Source organism: Kogia breviceps, chromosome 9, assembly GCF_026419965.1.
Source record: "Kogia breviceps isolate mKogBre1 chromosome 9, mKogBre1 haplotype 1, whole genome shotgun sequence".
Taxonomy (NCBI): domain Eukaryota; kingdom Metazoa; phylum Chordata; class Mammalia; order Artiodactyla; family Physeteridae; genus Kogia; species Kogia breviceps.
Window position 1 is genome coordinate 113402681 of NC_081318.1, and position 19395 is coordinate 113422075.

At 45.8% G+C, this 19395-nt stretch overlaps 1 long non-coding RNA gene across 1 annotated transcript in view; it reads right to left on the reverse strand.

The window, feature by feature from the left end:
* Positions 1-4788: 4788 nt before the first annotated feature.
* The window catches only part of LOC136794885 (uncharacterized), a 47555-nt gene continuing 32948 nt past the window's right edge, over positions 4789-19395 (reverse strand). The window contains exon 3 of the long non-coding RNA XR_010842357.1: positions 4789-5560. This is a non-coding gene — a long non-coding RNA (uncharacterized lncRNA). The remainder of the gene's footprint in view (positions 5561-19395) is intronic.

Consider the following 19395-nt stretch of genomic DNA (forward strand, 5'->3'; position numbering starts at 1 on the left):
ACCATCATTCAGACCGCAGCCATCAGTAGGAAAGAATAGGTGTTTATTCAAAGTCTTCCTCCACAGAAGTGTCAATTAGCAAGAAAAGCATTTTCTTAAAAACCACCAGGATTACATCTCTCTGCTCCAGCCACACACGGCCACATCACTACAGAGTTAGAGAAATGAAATCGTGGCTTTTCCTGCCCTAAAAAGAAAACTTATTTACGCTGCATGGTAAGTGGAATCCAGTAAACAAATACTTCACATCTTGAGAGGTTAAAAAACCAACCAACCAACCAACCCAAACCTTCCTAGTTGAGTCCCTGTTATGATTTAAACAGGGAGTAAGCAGTCAGTGGCAGGAAGGTGGGAGGGCTGCAGTCCTGACCTTGGTCAGGGACCCAGGCCCTCAGCTAGGGAGTGGTCGGTGCGGTCTGCTTGTCGCGTAAGGCTTGGCCATGAGGGGCAGCCACAAGTGGGCACGAGGTGGCTCACAGGAGGAGCAGTGCTCTTTCCTGCCACCCTAACCGTTTACAAAGGCCACAGAGAAGCACGCTCGCTGCTCACATCGCTCTTGCCGTGAGGGCCTCCAGCTTCTCAAGTCTTGCCTGAGGCCTCAGCCTCAAAGACCTGGAGACATGCGTGCATCAGCCAAGCTCCCTGCTGTAAATGGGTGGGCCCGCAGCAAGGAGTCAGCAGAAATTCCCTAAGGCTCAAAGGGAACAGAAGACACAGGTAACGGGGATTTTGCGGTTTAACTACAACTTTGCCGACATTTTAAACCCAAGGGTGTCAACAGGTTTTGTCACTCCCTCCTGTTTCAGGACGAAGGCGTCCTGAGCCTGCAAGCTGGACATACGTACATATATATATATATATATATATATATATATATATATATGTATGTATGTATGTATTTGGCTACTCCACGCGGCATACGGGATCTTAGTTCCCACACCAGGGACTGAACCCGTGCCCCCAGCAGTGGAAGTGCGGAGTCCTAACCCCTGGACCGCCAGGGAATTCCCACTGCTGGACATTTGACACGGAACTTTCAACCTTCCTCAGAAGGGTAGCCAGCCTGAAATCTCTCGCTTCTGCCGCCCTCAACTTTATGGCCCATGCCTCCATCCGCATCCTTGTTGCTGGAGCTGTTGGATCGTTTTGCCCGTTGAGCACTGCTGGCCTTCTTGTGCCCTAGCCAGGCCATTACTGCTCCCGAGAACAAACTCTGAGGCCAGGCTGGGCCCAGGCCTAAAGGCACTTCTTTCCTTTCTTCACGTGGATAGAGGGCTAGATGCAGCTGTGCCTGTGTCCTTGCCCCTAAGAGGTCCCTGGTCCAGTGACGGTGCTTGTTTCCCTGGGGGTCTAGGGTGTGAAATGGTCTTACACACCAGCTTATAAGAAATGTGCCATCCACTCAGTATGAACATCTGTATTCATCCTGGCACTCCTCTGCCTTCAATGATTCTCCGGAAAGGTCAGCCCTGTGATTCCATTTACCCTAGTGTCCTGGTGAACCCTGTGGCTCCCAGAAGGTAACGGGGCCCCAGTTCGGGAAGGGCCATGTGCGGGAGTATCCCCAGGTGCTGAGTCAGCTCCTAGAATATTCTGGAACCCAGCCTCTGTTGAAGGGCTCCCCTCGCCTGCAGGACCCTCTCCCCCGTCCATCCGTCAGACCCGACCCTAGTCCCACCTCCTTCCTGAGGCCTGTGGTCTCCCGGTGAGTTCCCAGCAGGCAGCCACATCATGTTTTCTTTTTATAATTCTCTTCCTCTCCCCTCCCCTTCACACCTTGCCCTTGGCAAGTGCTCAGTCGATGCTTGCATAGAGCCACCTAAAGTCATTAGAAAGTAATCACAGTGACCAGCCAGCAGTGATGGCCTTCCCCCCGTGACTAGGCCCTTGAGCTGTTGCGGTGATGGACGTGGCCAGCAGGGCTGAGAGGCAGGCTCCAACGGGGCAGTTCTGTCATTACCTCTCAAAGGGGAGCCCAGCCAAGCCCCTGCATCCCGAGGGAAGCTCTGTGGCAGGGATAGATCAGGTGGGCCTCTCTGAAGGGTGAGGATTGGGAGTCTGGGAGAAGTGGGGTGGAGATGGGATAAGAAGGAGACTTTTTTTTTTTAAGGAAAATCAAGAGACTATTTGGTCTGATAGGGGGTTTTGCAGATTTTCTATAGCTTTGGGGGTTTGTTTTTAATAAAATCTCTCTGGCAACAGAAGAGAGACCCCGGTGGTGGTCATGATGAGGCCAGCAGACGGGCTGGGGGAGAACACCAGACCTGAGGGGAGAGCGTTGCCTGCCTGCATGGCACCAGGCTGCTGTCTTGGGGGTGCTGGCGAGATAGGCTGGGACCTGGGACTCGGGACCCTTTCCTGGAGTGCTTGCACCTGAAAAAACGTCTCCTCTCCTCAAGCAACAGGATACAAAGATACCGTAAGGGACTAAAAAATAACTGCACGAGTGCACAGGTGGGGTCAGTTATGAGCAGTGAGATACAAAAAGGCCAAAACCCGACTGCCACTTCTGAGGCGCGCGGAGCAAAAGTGGGGGGCTGCACGTGATCCCCGCACACAGCGCCGGCAAGGGGGTGCGCAGGTCACCGAAGCCGCCCCTCCAGCCCACACTCCGGCTCAGGGAGCGAGCGAGCGAGGGCACCGGTTACTTGCTCTCACCGCCCCCACCCCCCGCTGCCTCTGAAGCCCCACTAAAGCCTTGCCGGAATTTCTTGTCTGGTCTCTTATCAATTTCTTTGCTTAAATAGTCCAAGGACCCAGGTTGGTAACACTGGGAAGCCATCCTCCATTTCTCAGAGGACCAGCTTTCACGGCTAGATCTAATCCTCATCCAATCCTCACCAGGCCAGGACAGGCCTCGGAGCAGGAGTTCTGCAGACCAGTCCCATAAGCACCCCTCTGGAACTTCCGGAGACTCTCTCCTGAATTTCAGAGACAGAAACCCGCCCGTCCTTGAGCATCTGTGGTCGGGTGGTGTGGGACCCCACGGTGCTGACACGTAGCTCAGCTGTGAGCTGCCAGGCCGCTGGACATTGGTGTTCTGGTGTTTTCATCCCTTGTCGGGAGACTTTGACCCTTTGCCGTGTCCTTGGAACTCTTGGGCCTTCCCGTAGCCTGACAAAGGATCAAGATCTCGGCACCGTCCTGCAAACTGAGACACTTTTGGCCAGAGCTAAGTCATTTGTTCATGTTGGATCAATTGCTTAAGATCACGCATCTGCATGATATCTCTGGTCCACAGAGAAGAAAATGTATCGCTCCCGCCGTTAGCTTTTCAGAGCTGCTGTCCAGTTACTGACCTGGGACTCGCCTGGGAAACATGACATGTGTACCTGTGGCTTACGCGGGAGCTGCCTGCACAGCAGTGCATTTTAAAATAAGGTTTTCAACCTAAGATGCCTGTCCTTCAGGCTGACCTGAACCCTGGAAGGCATGAAAAGCAAGTTTCCCATGGGGACAGAGTCCAGGGAATTTGCCAGGGACAGGCCTGTGGGGCGTCACCGTGGTGGCCTGTCCCAGGGCTCTGGCAGGTACAGAGTGCGACTCAAGTTAGCGAAGAGTGGAGGGTAATTTATACTGGGGACCCCACAGGGATATTTTTACTTTTTCTACTGCACATCTCCAACAGGGAGAGCAGGCTTGGGGAAATGTTGACTGGACTGAGAAGATTCACCAGCTTGTTGGGAGTCATAAGCCATTACACTGGAAAGGCTGAAATATGGCCCCCAGCCTCTCAACACCAACTTGGGCCTGGAGGTTTCTCCTCTGAGCCTCTGACTTGTCTCTGAAACGTGCATCCACCTTCCCGTGCTTTGTTACGTTTGCTTCAAGGAGCACCGTGACCCCTGCCTGCAGTGGCAGAGCCGTGTGGTGACAGCGTTCCCGGTGGGACACCTAACGTTTATCATCTCGTTTAGGTGAAGACCGAAGGGGTAGCAAAGAGACCAACATTTAAAAGGGCAACCCTCACCATGGTGACAGGTGGGGAACGGGGCCCGTGGGACACAGGAAGCAGCCTCGTTGTGGTAACAGAGGATCCTAAGTGGGGTTCCCCATGAAGTAAACGCAGACCAGGCTCAGACTGCTGCTTGCTTTGCTAAGGAAGCGGTGGCGCCCAATCTCAGCACTCTCACTGGAAAGCGAGGGCGACGGAAGCCGTGCTACCACTTGGCACTTTCTGGAGCAGATGAGCCTCCCGTGCTCACCAACTGCTGACCCCCAGCTGCAAGGTCTGTAGGCTTCCTTCCCAACTCCACAGGCCTGGCCATTTGGCTGCAGCATTTTAGTGTTTCTCCACCCCCCTGGTCCTACTCACCCGGACGTTATTTTCATATGGCTGTTCTGGGAGTGGACCAGCTTTGAAATCCCCTTGGGAAAGACCAGGCCACATTTGACATTAGAGGTTTGAAGTCCCTCGGTTTTCCTCCCTCTCTTTGGAGGTTTAATGAGACTAACCCCTTCCCTACCCTTCTCCTCACTTACCTAATCTCAAACCTTTGAACTCTGAAGGCAAGTCTTACAATGTGTTGCATCAGAAACTTAAGAGGGGAGGCCAGTTACCCGACAGGCTACCTGTTAAAAGTTTCCGTATCTTCTCTTCTGCCTGGAAAAAAAAAAGAGAGAGAGAGAGAGAGACTTCAATGTCAGTTGTCATTTAGGGTTATGAGTGAATTACATTTTTATTTACATTTAACAGTTCCCCTCTCTCCCTGTGTCTGGTCAGTGACTGGCTCACACCACAAGGCTGCATGGAGGCTCTGAACGGGAGGAGGTAGGGGTGATGAAAATCCTCAGCGGATAGAAAAGCATAACCCAAATCTTTCCAGGTTTCATAATTTTGCTCTTGCTTCTACAAGGACAGTCATCTCTCATGACCTGTTAATGTGCTTCATACCCCTTTATATCTTCTATTTACTGCTGCTCGGTGCGAGGGGAGAGGGCCAGTGTGTGGCACTGCCGAGGAAGCCTGGTAGGGGCTGTGGGGTAAGGCCTCCACTTCCCAGTGATACTCTTCCCAATTGCCAGGAACTCCTGGGATGAGTGGAGACTCTCCTCGGATGTGCTTTGCAGCAGACGGGGTGTGAGGGAAGCCTTCCCGCTCCGCCCTGGGCACCTGGGCTGGCACTGAGTTCTGAAAGGCCAAGAGCACGTGGTAAGGGGCCACACTGAGGCCCCCTGTGTAGCGCCTCCGTGAGCGATGCCACCTGAGTGAGGCCGGGGAGGGGAGGCGCACAGGTGCCCCCCAAGAGGTGAGCAGTGAGTCGGGGTGGAGGGACAGATTCCAGTGTAGCCAGGAAGGCTGCGGATCGTAACAGTGACCACTGATCTGGCATCGAAGACATGACGCTGTCAAAACCACGATGGCTGAGAGTGGTACCAGCACTCTGTGGTTGGGGAAAGTGGGCAAGAAGCATCTGTTTGCAGAAGACATGCTGCTCTGTGAGTGGCCCAGCCAGCAACGCCTCGGCTCAGCTCCTCTTGGACAAGGTCTCCCGTAAAACTCCCCCGAGGCACTTCCATAGCGTATTTCTGGGTCCACTCTCTCGCTAGTCTGTTGTACCTGGAAGAGAAAAGCAGACGGGGTGACACCCTCATGCATAATGGCCACTTCCTCTCAAGGCGGAGCAGAGAGCAGACCTGATACAGGGGCAATGCTGCTGCTTCCAGTCAAATACCGAGGACTGATGAACGGGTGAAATAGACCGCCCGTAGCAACAACACGTCATTCACGGCCGTAAACCCCTAGCCTGGTGAGTTCGGAGGGTTTTCCACAACTACCTGCTGTGGAAGATTTAATAGTGCAAAGAACCTCCTCCCTCCGTCTCTCCCGTCCTGCAACGTGGATGCATGTGGATCAGGAAGAGGTACACAGAGGTCAGCGTGCAGCAGCCCTGGCTGGCCAGCACGTGGGCTCCAGGAATCTGGTCACCAGAGTGTGCGTCAGTGCCCCTCTCGGCAGCACGGAGCAGGTCTGGTGCCCACTGAGAGCACGTGCGTTTATCCTCACTACTGCAATGAAATCTGGTGCCGTGACACTGTAAGAGAGATTTGTAATCAGAGGAGGCAATGAAAAACCACTTTTGGTATATCTAAAATATATCCTAGTAAGTGTTGAAATAAATATAAATACATACATACATACAAACACAGTTAAATCTAGTCAATTAAAAATCACTTTGTCACACAGGAAAACTCAAATGAGGGAAATAATGAGCTCTATAAAGGTTTCAAGAAATATATGTTGGAAAAACCACATTCCACTCTAATCTCTTCAGACAGAAGAGAAGTAATAAACGAAAGGACCCACCGGAGAGTTCTTTAAAAGCCAGCCATTCCACCCTCCCCACCCTGCCCCTGCCCCAGAGCTGCTCACGGGGCCGCTACGGAGGCCTGGGCCCCTGCCATGCCCGGCTCTTTCTCACAGTGCCGTCAACGTGCACAGGTTATCACGCAGTGAGGGCGAGCCCCTGGGCCTGCCTCACCAGCCGCAGACATCCGCCCAGGCTGCAGTGCGCACACGGCCGTGTCTGGCCATATGCGTCAGAATTCTACTGTTCTGAGCCTGCTAATCAGTGTTTAAACAGAGAGCTGGCAGTGAGGGCCCTTCAGGAAAACAGCAACACACCGCTCACTTCTCAGCCTCAATCGGCAAACCGGGCACAGCAGCATTTCCCGCCTCAACTGGCCTTGGCCTCACCCTGGGCATATCCGAGCAGACAGCCCTTACCTCGTGTTAGAAACCTTATAATTTATCCACATCTTTCTTGCTGTCAGATTCTTCTGAGTCCGTTCTTGGCTGACCACTGACTTTGTTGGCCTCAAGGGCAGGCTTGGTGATAATATCTTAGGGTTCAGTCGTGGCAGCTGATGAGCTACCCAGGAAGGTGAACTGCTTTTATCTCCTCCTCCCTCCTCAGACTCTAGGGATACGTTAGTGAGCGAGCCAGGCGTCCAAGCTGAGGACTCAGCATGGGTGGAACATGTCTGTGGGAACCTTGTTGGCCTGGAAGCACCAGCTCAGGGTAGGGTATTGCTGGGAGCTGCCTGGAGCAGCTGAGGCCCCAAGGCAATCCAAAGAGGACACATAGTTCTCTCTGTTGGCCTTGTAGGCGTGGGCTGTCTCTGACACCAGAGGGTCGTCAGGGCTGGGGTCACAGAGCAGAGCAGAGAACAGATGGATAAGAGAACTGGGGAGAAAAGAAACAGGGGGTCAGCTGCAGCCACAAGGCTCTCAGGTCACCCCGGGTCTGGTGAGCCCCCCAACTCGAGCTCTTTGTTGACAGAGCAATTATCTTCCCTTAGACATCCCATCTAAATTATTCTGATGCCCCAATAGTCATGAACGTACTCGCTTTGTCCATCTATCAGCTGGACAGCACTTTTATCCTGGTGCGTCCCAGGCCCATCTACTCGGGGGTGCTTCTGGCCCTCATCCCCTGCTCTCGAAAGCTCTGCCTCTGGCTCCATGTCATGCACCCTTGTTGTTTGGTCCCAGGGGCCCTCCTGTTCACTATGAAAGAAACCAGAGCTCAGAAGATTCTGGTGACTTGTCCAAGGTCGCAGACTTGGAACACCCAGCAAATGGAGGAAAAGGAGATTCTGAACCAGATTTGTGTGACTACCAGGCAAACGCACACTGCCCTGCCCTGTGCTCTCAGTCCTGCTCTGGACCCGTGAGGACCCACCCGCCAGGGCTGCGGCAAGGGGCTGAGGGAGCCGTGCTGCTGGGGTTGTTAGGGGCCCAGGCTAAATGCACTGTCATTCCTGGATTTGCTCTGGAACCCTCTGTATGACCCTAAACAAGCATCATCCTTGCTTCAGTGAATCCATCCAAGTCCTGACTACGGTCCCACACAGGTAAGCTACGGATGGGAGGGATGGTTTGCCTTTTTAAAGCTATTCGACCCCGCTGCTGTTCTGAGCTCAGAGGCCATGTCATGAGAGGGCTGCTGCCCTCCTTTCCTTCCACATTCAAGTGCCCACTGCTGACCACTCTGATTTCCTCTCCCTCCTTTACGCATAGGGGGTGCCCGGACCCCTTACCCAAAGGCACGCTGAGGCCAGGAGACTGGCCCTTGTGATATGTCTTACTGCCCTGAGGTTGATCTTGATGGCTCAGTTCTAATCAGACCCCTTACCCCGTGTGTGCACGTTGTATCGAAGCCGTGGGAAGAGGCCCCATCGAGCTTCTCAGCCACAGCTCTTCCTGGGCATTGCCACCAGAGGCCATCTGGTGCCTCCGTATTTTTAACCATGGTTAAATGTGGTTAGGATCCCGGAGACCTTGCCAGCTTTTAGCAGGGGAGACTGGGGTGTGCTGGGCAGAGGCGGGCAGATGCTAAAATAACTCTCTTGAGTATGACTGTTATTCCAAGGGGTTTGGTTGCAAAGCGTGTTTCATGGTCTTGAATCTACCCCCTCGCCCCTTTCCCTGTTGAGAGATGCTGCAGTGTCTTGTAAAGTACTAATCTTCCATCTCACCTCCTTCATTAGAGTATAAGCTGCTGCTGATCTTTCTTAAAATAAACAGGATGTAGTCCTGTATGTCTCTTAGGCATTTTCAGGATTCCTGACTGCCCAAGGACAAAGAGAAAACAGCGCCTATTATTAAAAGACTGAAGTAAGCCATGTGAGTCGGAGAGGTGTGTGCTAAAAAGTCCTCTCTTCTACAAGAGAAGAGGGTGTTTCTGTCTTTTTGAAATCTCCTTTTCACGGGAGAATTTGCATCACTTGTTTAATCTAGAAAAAAAAAAGAAAAAGAATTGTGTTGAATAGCAAATGAAAAATTCCATTTCTACTTCCTTTTGGTAGTCTAGAACATAGTCTTCTAAACTTTTTACATAGATTTTTTATAGTTTTTTTATGTTGAAGTAATTTTAGATGTACTGAAGTCTTGCAAATATAATAAAAAATATGAAAGTTGACAAATTGGACTTCATAAAAATGTAAAACTTTTGTGCTTCAAACAGCACCATCAAGAAAACAAAAAGAATGAGAGAAAATACTTGCAAATCATATATTTGATAAGAATTCAGTATCCAGAATATATAAACTCTTACAAGTCAATAAAAAAGATAAACTCATTAAAAACTAGGCAAAGGATTTGAGTAGAAATTTCTTCAAAGAAGATATAGAAATGGCCAATAAGCACATAAAACAAAAAAAGCTGAACATCCTTAGTTATTACAAAATGCAAATCAAGGCCACAGTTAGATACTACTTCATACTCTCTTGGCTCTGATCAAAAGGACAGATAGTAACAAATGTTAGTGAGGATGTGGAGAAGTTGAAACCCTCACATTTCACTGGTGGGTATATAAAATGGTGCAGCTACTTTGGAAAATAGTTTGGCAGTTCTTTAAAAAGGTAAACATAGAATTATATGACCTGGCAATTCCATTCTTAGGTATACACCCAAGAGAAATTAAAACATGTCCACACAGAAACTTGTACGCCGATATTTATAGCAGCATTATGTTTTAAATTTTTTTATTTTTATTTTTTGAAGATTTTGGGGGTAGGAGTTTATTAATTTATTTATGTATTTTGGCTGTGTTGGGTCTTCGTTTCTGTGCGAGGGCTTTCTCTAGTTGTGGCAAGCGGGGGCCACTCTTCAGCATGGTGCGCGGGCCTCTCTCTATCGCGGGCTCTCTTGTTGCAGAGCACAGGCTCCAGACGCACAGGCTCAGTACTTGTGGCTCACGGGCCTAGTTGCTCCATGGCATGTGGGATCCTCCCAGACCAGGGCTCGAACCCGTGTCCCCTGCATTAGCAGGCAGATTCTCAACCACCGCGCCACCAGGGAAGCCCAATAGCAGCATTTTAATACTAGCCAAAAGGTCAGAATAACCCAAATGTTGAATGGATAAGCCAGATGTCATACAGTCACACAGTGGAATAATTTTGGCAATAAAAAGGAATGAAGTACTGATAATATGCTGTATTAGGAATATATTCGATTTCTGGGGTTGCCATATCAAAGTACCAGAAACTGGGAAGCTTAACAGAAATTGATTGTCTCATAGTTTTGGAGGCTGGAAGTCTGAAATCAAGGTATTGGCAGGGTTGGTTTCTTCTGATGGGTGTGAAGGAAAATCTTTTCCATGCCTACCCTCTAGCTTCTGGTAGCCTCAGGCATTCTGTGGCTTGCAGATGGTGTTCTTCCTGTGTCTTGACCTCATCTTCCCTCTAAGTGTATCTCTGCGTCCAAATTTCCCCTCTTTATGAGGACTCAGTCATTGGATTAGGGCCCACCACAGCTAATGACCTCATCTTTACTTGACATGTGCAGAGATCCAAATTTCAAATAAAGGCACATTCACAGGTACTGGGATTAGAACTTCAACATCTTTTGGGGGTACACAGTTCAACACATAACAATGGATGAACCTCGAAAACATTATGCTGAAAGAAAGAAGCCAGTTACAAAAAGCTTCCATTTCCATATGATTCCATTTATATGAAAGGTCCAGAATAGGCAACTCTAGAGACAAAGTGTATTAGTAGTTGCCTAAGGCTGAGGGAGGGCAGGATTGCTAGTGGGTAAATTATACGTCTGTAAAGTTGTTTGAAATATAACAATACTCAGAGTTCTTATATACCCTTCATCTAGCTTTTAATGTTAGTATATTACATAACTGTAATATAATTATTTAATTGAGAAAATTAACATCTATACAATACTCTTTACTAATTTACAGACTCCATTTAAATTTCCTTAGTTATCCAAACATGGATACCAAGGGGGAAAGGGGGGGTGGGATGAATTGGGAGATTGGGGTCAACATATACTATTGATACTATGTATAAAATAGATATAGTGAGAACCTATTGTATAGAACACGGAACTCTACTCAGTGCTCTGTGGTGACCTAAATGGGAAGGAAATCCAAAAAAGAGGGAATACATGTATACATAATAGCTGATTCACTTTGCTATACAGTAGAAAGTAACAACATTGTAAAGTAACTATATGCCAATAAAAATTTAAAATAGTTCAATAAAAGATGGTTCTTAAAAAAATCCAAGGATGGGCTTCCCTGGTGGCGCAGTGGTTGGGAGTCCGCCTGCCGATGCAGGGGACACGGGTTCGTGCCCCGGTCTGGGAAGATCCCACATGCCGCGGAGCAGCTGGGCTCATGAGCCATGGCTGCTGAGCCTGTGCGTCCGGAGCCTGTGCTCCACAACGGGAGAGGCCACAGCAGTGAGAGGCCCGTGTAACGCAAAAAAAAAAAAAAAAAAAAAAAATCCAAGGAATGTCTTTTTTTCTGGTTCAGGATCCAATGTAGGATCCCATGTTGCATTGGTTTATCCTGTCGCCTTAGCCTCCTGGAATCACAGACAATTTTTAGTCTGTCTTTGATGATCTTTGATGATCTTGACACTTGAAGAGTGTGGGAAAATTATTTTGTAAGATGTCCCTCAATTTGGGTTTTCTGATTGATGAGAAATCAATCAATTTGGGTTTTCTGATTGACGAATTTTTGGCAAGACGATTACAGAAGTGATGTTATGCCCTTCTTGGTGCATATTAGAGGTACATGAAATTGGTAAGTCATTACTGGTTAAGTCTGATCATTCTGTTAAGTTGTTATCAGATTTCTCCACTGTAAAGTTAAAATTTTTTTCTTTTTAAATTAACAAGTAGCTTGTGGGGAGAAACTTTAAGACTTTGCATTTACCTTATTTATTTATTTATTTTTTTGTGGTATGAGGGCCTCTCACTGCTGTGGCCTCTCCCGTTGCGGAGCACAGGCTCCGGACGCGCAGGCTCAGCGGCCACGGCTCACGGGCCCAGCCGCTCCGTGGCATGTGGGACCTTCCCGGACCGGGGCACGAACCCACGTCCCCTGCATCGGCAGGTGGACTCTCAACCACTGCGCCAGAAGGGAAGCCCTACCTTATATTTTGAATCAGAGTTTCATCCAGTAATTTTAGATTTCATTCTTGCTCACAGCAGTTATTACCGTGGTATTTACCAAATGGTGATTTTCTGTTTCCTGTTTTCTTTCTACCTTTGTTAAATGGAATTCTACTCTAAGGAAGAGCTGTCCCTTCCCCTCCATTTATTTACAGACAGTCCCTGACTTAGTTGTTTGACTTACAATTTTTTGATTTTATGACAGTGTGAAAGCACTAGAAGTTGAGTAGAAACTGTGTATCGAATTTGGAATTTTGATCTTTTCCTGAGCTAGTGATATGCAGTATGATACTCTCTTGTGATGCTGGGCAGTGGCAGTGAACCAGTCAGTCACACGATCAGGGAGGTAAACAACCAATACACTTAGAATCATTCCGTACCCTTACAACCATTCTAGATTTTTACTTTCAGCATAGTAGTCAATAAAATACATGAGATATTCAGTAGTTTATTATAATATAATTTTGTGTTAGATGACTTTGTCCAACTTTAGGCTAACGTAAGTGTTCTGAGCACATTTAAGATAGGCTTGGCTAAGCTATGATGTTCCATAAGTTAGGTGTATGAAATGCATTTTCAACTTATGATGGGTTTATCAGGACGTAATCCCATCATATTTTGAAGATCTGTATTTATTCAATTATTTTGTTTATAACAGTATGGACTCATGGATGTTTATTCTATCAGTTTTAATCCATTAGTATCATTTATTATGCTGCTCAAATTGTCCTGAATTTGGCCATTGAAAGCTTGTAGGGAGCCTCTAAGATGGCCTCCAACAATACATACCTCCTAGTATTCAGGCCGTTTTTTAATCTCCTCTCCTTGAGTGTGGGCTGGATATAGTGACATTTCTAATGAATCAAAAAGGTGAAGGGATGTCACTGCTGAGATTAGGGTTAAGTAAAAGACTGGCTTCTCTCTCTCTCTTTTTTTTTTTTTTTTTTTGCGGTACACGGGCCTCTCACTGTTTTGGCCTCTCCCGTTGCAGAGCGCAGGCTCAGTGGCCACGGCTCATGGGCCTAGTCACTCCACAGCATGTGGATCTTCCCGGACCGGGACATGAACCCGTGTCCCCCGCATCAGCAGGCGGACTCTCAACCACTGTGCCACCAGGGAAGGCCTAACGCGGACCGGGGCACGAACCCGCATCCCCTGCATCTGCAGGCGGACTCTCAACCACTGCGCCACCAGGGAAGCCCTGGCTTCTCTCTTGAGCAGACACTCATGCTTTCTCATTCTCTTGTTCCCTTGCTCCTTCACTTCCTCACTGTGATGGAAACCAGCTGCCGTATTGTGAGCTGCCCTGTGGAGAGGCCCCTGTGCCAAGGAACTGAGAAAGGCCTCTTAGCAATAGCTAGTGAAAAAACAGGCCCTCAGCCCAACACCCCACAAGAAACTGAATCCTGCCAACACCATAGTAATGAGCTTGGAAATTCATCCTTCCTTATTTAAGCCTTGGGATGATCCTGGCTGACAGCTTGACTGCAACACCATGGAAAACCTTGAGCCAAGGGAATCTGTATTAGTTTGCTAGGACTGCCATATGTACCCCAGGCTGGGTGCCTTAAACAGCAGAAATTTATTTTGTCACAGATCTGGAGGTCAGAAGTCCAAGATGAAGGTTCTGGCTGACTTGGTTTCCAGTGAGGGCTCTCTTTCTGGTGTGTAGATGGCCTCCTTCTCACTATGTATTTACATGGTCTTTCCTTGGTGCATGTACATAGGGAGTGGGGCTGCGTGGGGAGAACACTAGTTCTCTGGTATGCCTTATGAGGACACTAGCCCTATTGGATCAAAGCCCAACGTTATGACCTCATTTAACCTTAATTACTTCCTTAGAGGCCCCATCTCCAAATACAGCCACACTCAGGGGTAGGGCTTCAAAATATGAATTTTGGGGGGAAATAAACAAGGACCAGGAAAGAGGCAACTTAGCAAGACAGAAAACTTACAGACAATAACTGCTTTACTGCAGCCAAACACCATGGAACAAAATGGGCCCTCATCCCCCTCAGCAAAGGTTAAGTGGGGAACCTAGACTTCCATGATTGTCTTGCTGGGATGATTTCAGAAAAGACCAAGAGAAGCTGGGATTGTCATGGCCACCCAATGATAATAAGACCTTTCCTCCTTCATAGTGTTCATGAAAGTCACGAACATGTAGGGAGCAGTTACAAGGCATTCTCCCCTCTTCCCCCCAACCCCCCATGCCTCGTATTAGGGTTCTCCTGAGAAACTAGAGGGAGGTGAGAAGAAGAGATGAACCAGGAACACTAAGGGCAAGAGAAGATTGATATCAGCTCAAGCATTTGGGCTTGAGCTTTTGTTCTGTTCAGGCTCTCAATAGATTGGATGATACTCACCCACTTTGGGGAAGACCATCAGCTTTACTCAGTCCACCAATTCAAATGCTAACCTCTTCTGGAAGCACTCTCACAGCACATCCAGAAATAATCTTTACTATCGAGGCATTTCTATAGCCCCAGTCAAATTGACATATAAAATTAATCATCATACCCTCCCAGCCAGGGTGATGGAATTTCACCCCCACTTGGCAGAATTGAGGTGGGGTCTTCCTTTCTGTGCTGATGTGATGTCAGAGGAGCTTGTAAAACAGAAGATTTAAATAGGATCTGAGTCTCATAATGCAGTAATCAAAATGTCCAGGGTACAATTGAAAATCACTCATTATACCAAGAACCAAGACTATCTTAACTTGAGAAAGGCAAGATAATCATCAGGCACCAAACCAGAAATGATGCAGAGATGAGAATTTTCTGACAAAGGTTTTAAAGCAGGCATGATAAAAATATTTTAATTAAAAATTCTGAAAATGCTTGAAACAAAAAACTAGAAAGTCTCAGCAAAGAAATACAAAATATAAAGAGTAACCAACCAAATGACAATTTTAAAACTGAATATTACAATAAAGGAAATAGTAAACTCACTAGATGGACTCAGCAGCAGAGTGGAAATGATAGGGAAAGGATTGGTGAAAGTAAAGATAAAACAATAGAAATTAACCAGCAGAGAAAATAGACTGGAAAAAAAAAGTGAATAGAGCCTCAGGGACCTGTGGTAGTATAACAAATGATCTAATATTTATCTCATCTGCATCCCAGAGGGAGAGGAGAAAGAGGGTGGGAGTTGAAAACATATTTGAATAAATAATGGATGAAAAAAATTTTGGAAAAAGACATAAAGCTACAGATTCAAGAAGCTGAGCTAATCCAAAACAGGATGCACCCCCCAAAATATCATGCCAAGATACATCATAGTCAAAATTCTGAAAACTAAAAATGAAAAATCTTGAAAGCAGAAAGAAAAAAATAATACTTTACCTATAAGTAAAAAACAATTTGAATTACAGCAAGTTTCTTATCAGAAACCAAAGAGGCCAGAAGGAAGGGGCATCACATTTCCAACTGCTGAAAACAACTATAACTAAGAATTCTATATGCAGTGAAAATATTCTTCAGGAATAAAGTGTATAGCTATCAAGACATTCTCAGATGAAGGAAAACTAGAAGGGTTTGTCACCAGTAGATCCACCCTATTTTTTTTAAAAAGTGCTGAAGGAGGTTCTTGAACTGGAAAGGAAATGACAAAAGAAGAATTCTTGAAACATCAGGAAAGGAGATAGAACAATAGAAAGAGTAAAAATATTAGTTTATACAATGGAATTTTTTCTCTTCTTAAGTTTTCAAAATTATATTTGGTGACTGAAGCAAAAATTGTAACATTGTCTATTGATCTCAAAGCATGTAGGGGAAATATTTAGGACAACTGTATTATAAATGACAGAGGGTAAAGGAACTGAAAGGATTGAAAGGTTTTTACACTTCACTCAAACTGGTGAAATCTTGACACCAGAGGACTATGAAAAGTTATGTGTGCATAATATAATACAACAACTAAATGTCTATACAAAGAGATACATTCAAAAGCACTATTGATAACGCAAAATGGAATTCTAAAAGGAAAAAAAAAAAAGGTACAAGTAACCTAAAGGAAGGCAGAAGAAGAAAACAGGAAAGAAACAAAACAAAATGAAACAAAAAACCCCACTGAAGTCCTAGCATATCAATAATTACATTACATGTAAATGTATGAATATACCAACTAAAAGAGGACAGAGTAGATAAAAAACAAGACCCTACCATATGTTCCCCACAAGAAACTCAGTTCAAAATTAATGGTATAGGTAGGTTGAAAGTAAAAAGATGGCAAAAGATATGCAATGCAAACATTAATCAGAAAAAAAGCTGTAGTGGCTACATTAATGTCGGATAAAGTAGGCTCTAGAGCAAAGAAAATTACTAGGGTCAGAGAGGGGCATTTCATAATAATAAAAGGGTCAGGCTATCAAGAAGACATGGCAATCCTAAATTTGTCTGTATCAAACAACAGAGCTGCAAAATACTTAAAGCAAAAATGGACAGAACTGAGAGGAGAAATTGACAAACCCATGATTATAGTTGGAGACTTCAATGCCCCTCTTTAAATAATTGACTGAACTACATGGAAAATCAGCAAGGTTATATAATAACTCAACAATACCATAAATTAACAGGATGCAGCATGCACACACACACACCACTTCACCCAACAACAGCAGAACACACACTTCTTTTCAAGTTCCTGTGGATAGTTTACCAAGATAGACCACTTACCATGATAGGGCCATAAAACAAACTTCAACATATTTAAAATAATTGAAATCATACTTGTGTGTTCTCACCACAAAGGAACCAAGCTAAAAATCAGTAACAGAAAGATAACAGGAAAATCTCCAAACAGTTGGAAGCAAGTTGCTAAATAATCTTTGAGTCAAAGAGGAAGTCTCAAGGGAAATAAAAACAACACATTGAACTAGATGAAAATGAAATTAAAACATACCAAGATGAGTGGGCTATAACTAAAGTAGTGATAGAGAAAAATTTATAGCACCAAATTCTTACATTAGAAAAAAGGGAAAGTCTCAAAAAATCATGTAAGCTCTCACTTTAGGATCCTGTAAAAAGATGAGCAGGGTAAACCCAGAGGTGCAGAAGTAGGGAAATAATGAAATTGAAAATAGAAAAACAATAGAGAAAGTAAACAAAAGATGGTTCTTTGAAAAGATCAATAATATTGTCAAATGACGCAAATTAGCAATATCAGAAATGAAGTGGGATACCACTACAAATCTTGTAGATCTCAAAGGAGTAATAAGGAAATATAAATAATTTTATATACATAAATTTTTAAATTTTATTTTATTTTATTTTGCGGTACGTGGGCCTCTCACTGCTGCGGCCTCTCCTGTCGTGGAGCACAGGCTCCGGATGCGCAGGCTCAGCAGCCATGGCTCACAGGCCCAGCCGCTCCGCGGCACGTGGGATCCTCCCAGACCGGGGCACAAACCCGTGTCCCCTGCATCAGCAGGCGGACTCTCAACCACTGCGCCACCAGGGAAGCCCTTTATATACATAAATTTGACAACTAAAGTGCAATGGACTAATTCCTCAAAAATCATCCAATATGGAATGCAAATTTTTTATAGTTCTATAAATATTAAATAAATTGAATTTTTAATCTAAAACCTCCCAAGAAGGGACTTCCCTTGTGGTCCAGTGGTTAAGACTCCATGCTTCCAATGCAAGGGGCATGTATTCAATCCCTGGTCAGGGAACTAAGACCCCACATGCCATGCAGTGTGGCCAAATAAATAAATTAACTAAATAGAAATAAGACATAAAAACTCCAAAGAAAGAATCAGATGTTTTCAGCAGAGAATTCTACCAAACATTAAAAGAAGAAGCAATTCTACACATTATCTACCAGAAAGCAGAAAAGGAGAAATTCCGCAACTCATTTTGTGAGGCCAGTGTTATCCTGATACCAAAACCATACAAAGGCCATTCAAGAAAGGAAAACTGCAGATTAATATCTCTCATGAATACAGATGCAAAAAATCCTCAGTGAAACATTAAGTGGAATTCAGCAATATATAAAAAGAGCTTTGGGATTCTGGGAAGATAGAGTAGGAAGTGCCAGGAAGCTTGTCTTCTTTCCTGGACAGTTATACTGGCAGAATCTGCTTGATATAGCTATGTTGGAACTCTGGAATCTATTCAGACTTGCAACTTCAAGGAGAAGGCTTAAACGGGAAATTGCAGTTAATTTTGGTCGATTTCAGCAATTGCTACCCATCCCCCACCCTCAGTTCTGAGACAGTCAGTTGTGCATTTGTACCAGGAGCAGCTTACATGCAGCTTGCTGACCCAAGGTGGGCAATAAGGACCCTGTCCTCCAAATATCAGGGACCTGTTTTCTGACTGTTGATTGCTGCTTCTGATAATGGAAGTATAGACATAGAAGTGGGCAGTCATTGCTGCACCACCCCTCCCATTGTTGCAAGCCCCAAGCCCAGACAGCTGAAACAACTTCTAGGAGATTTAAAGAGCTGGCACTTTTCTCTCCATTATTTATCTTTTTTCCTCATTTTGGGAGCCAGACATTTAAGGACTAGGACATTCAAAAGCAACCCATGTACAGATCACCATACACGTCTAAGGAAAAACACAGACTCAGACCTGATAAGACCTTAAGTTTATACCTCAGGCTGATCCCTGGGAAAGAGAGCATAAAACAATAAAAATACCAATAAAGTAAACAAAAATGAAAGGAAACCCTTGAGAAATGGAACAATCTGATTTCCAGACTTACTACATTGTTAGATTCAAATATTAAATTTTCAGGGAAAAAATTAATGTGCAAAGAAACAGGAAAAAATTTTTTTTCCATGCAAAGAAAAAAAAATCAACAGAAACTGGTGAGAAAGGCCATATGGCAGACCCAATAAACAAAGATATTTTTAAAAATCTGTCTTAAAGATGCTCAAGGGCTTCCCTGGTGGCGCAGTGGTTGAGAATCTGCCTGCCGATGCAGGGGACACGGGTTCGTGCCCCAGTCTGAGAAGGTCCCATGTGCCACGGAGCGGCTGGGCCTATGAACCATGGCCACTGAGCCTGCATGTCCAGAGCCTGTGCTCTGCAACGGGAGAGGCCACAGCAGTGAGAGGCCCACATACGACAAAAAAAAAGATGCTCAAAAAACTAAAGGAAGGGCTTCCCTGGTGGCGCAGTGGTTGAGAATCCGCCTGCCGATGCAGGAGACACGGGTTCGTGCCCTGGTCCGGGAGGATCCCACATGCCGCGGAGCGGCTGGGCCCGTGAGCCATGGCCGCTGGGCCTGCGCGTCCGGAGCCTGTGCTCCGCAACGGGAGGGGCCACAACAGTGAGAGGCCCGCATACCGCAAAAAAAAAAAAAAAAAAAAAAAAAAAAAAAAAAAAAAACTAAAGGAAGACACAGAGAAAGTCAAGATAATGATGTATGAACAAAATGGAACTATGAATAAAGAGAAAATATAAGAACACACCAAAAAGAGATTCTGGAGCTGAAAAGTACAATAACTTGAATGAAAAACT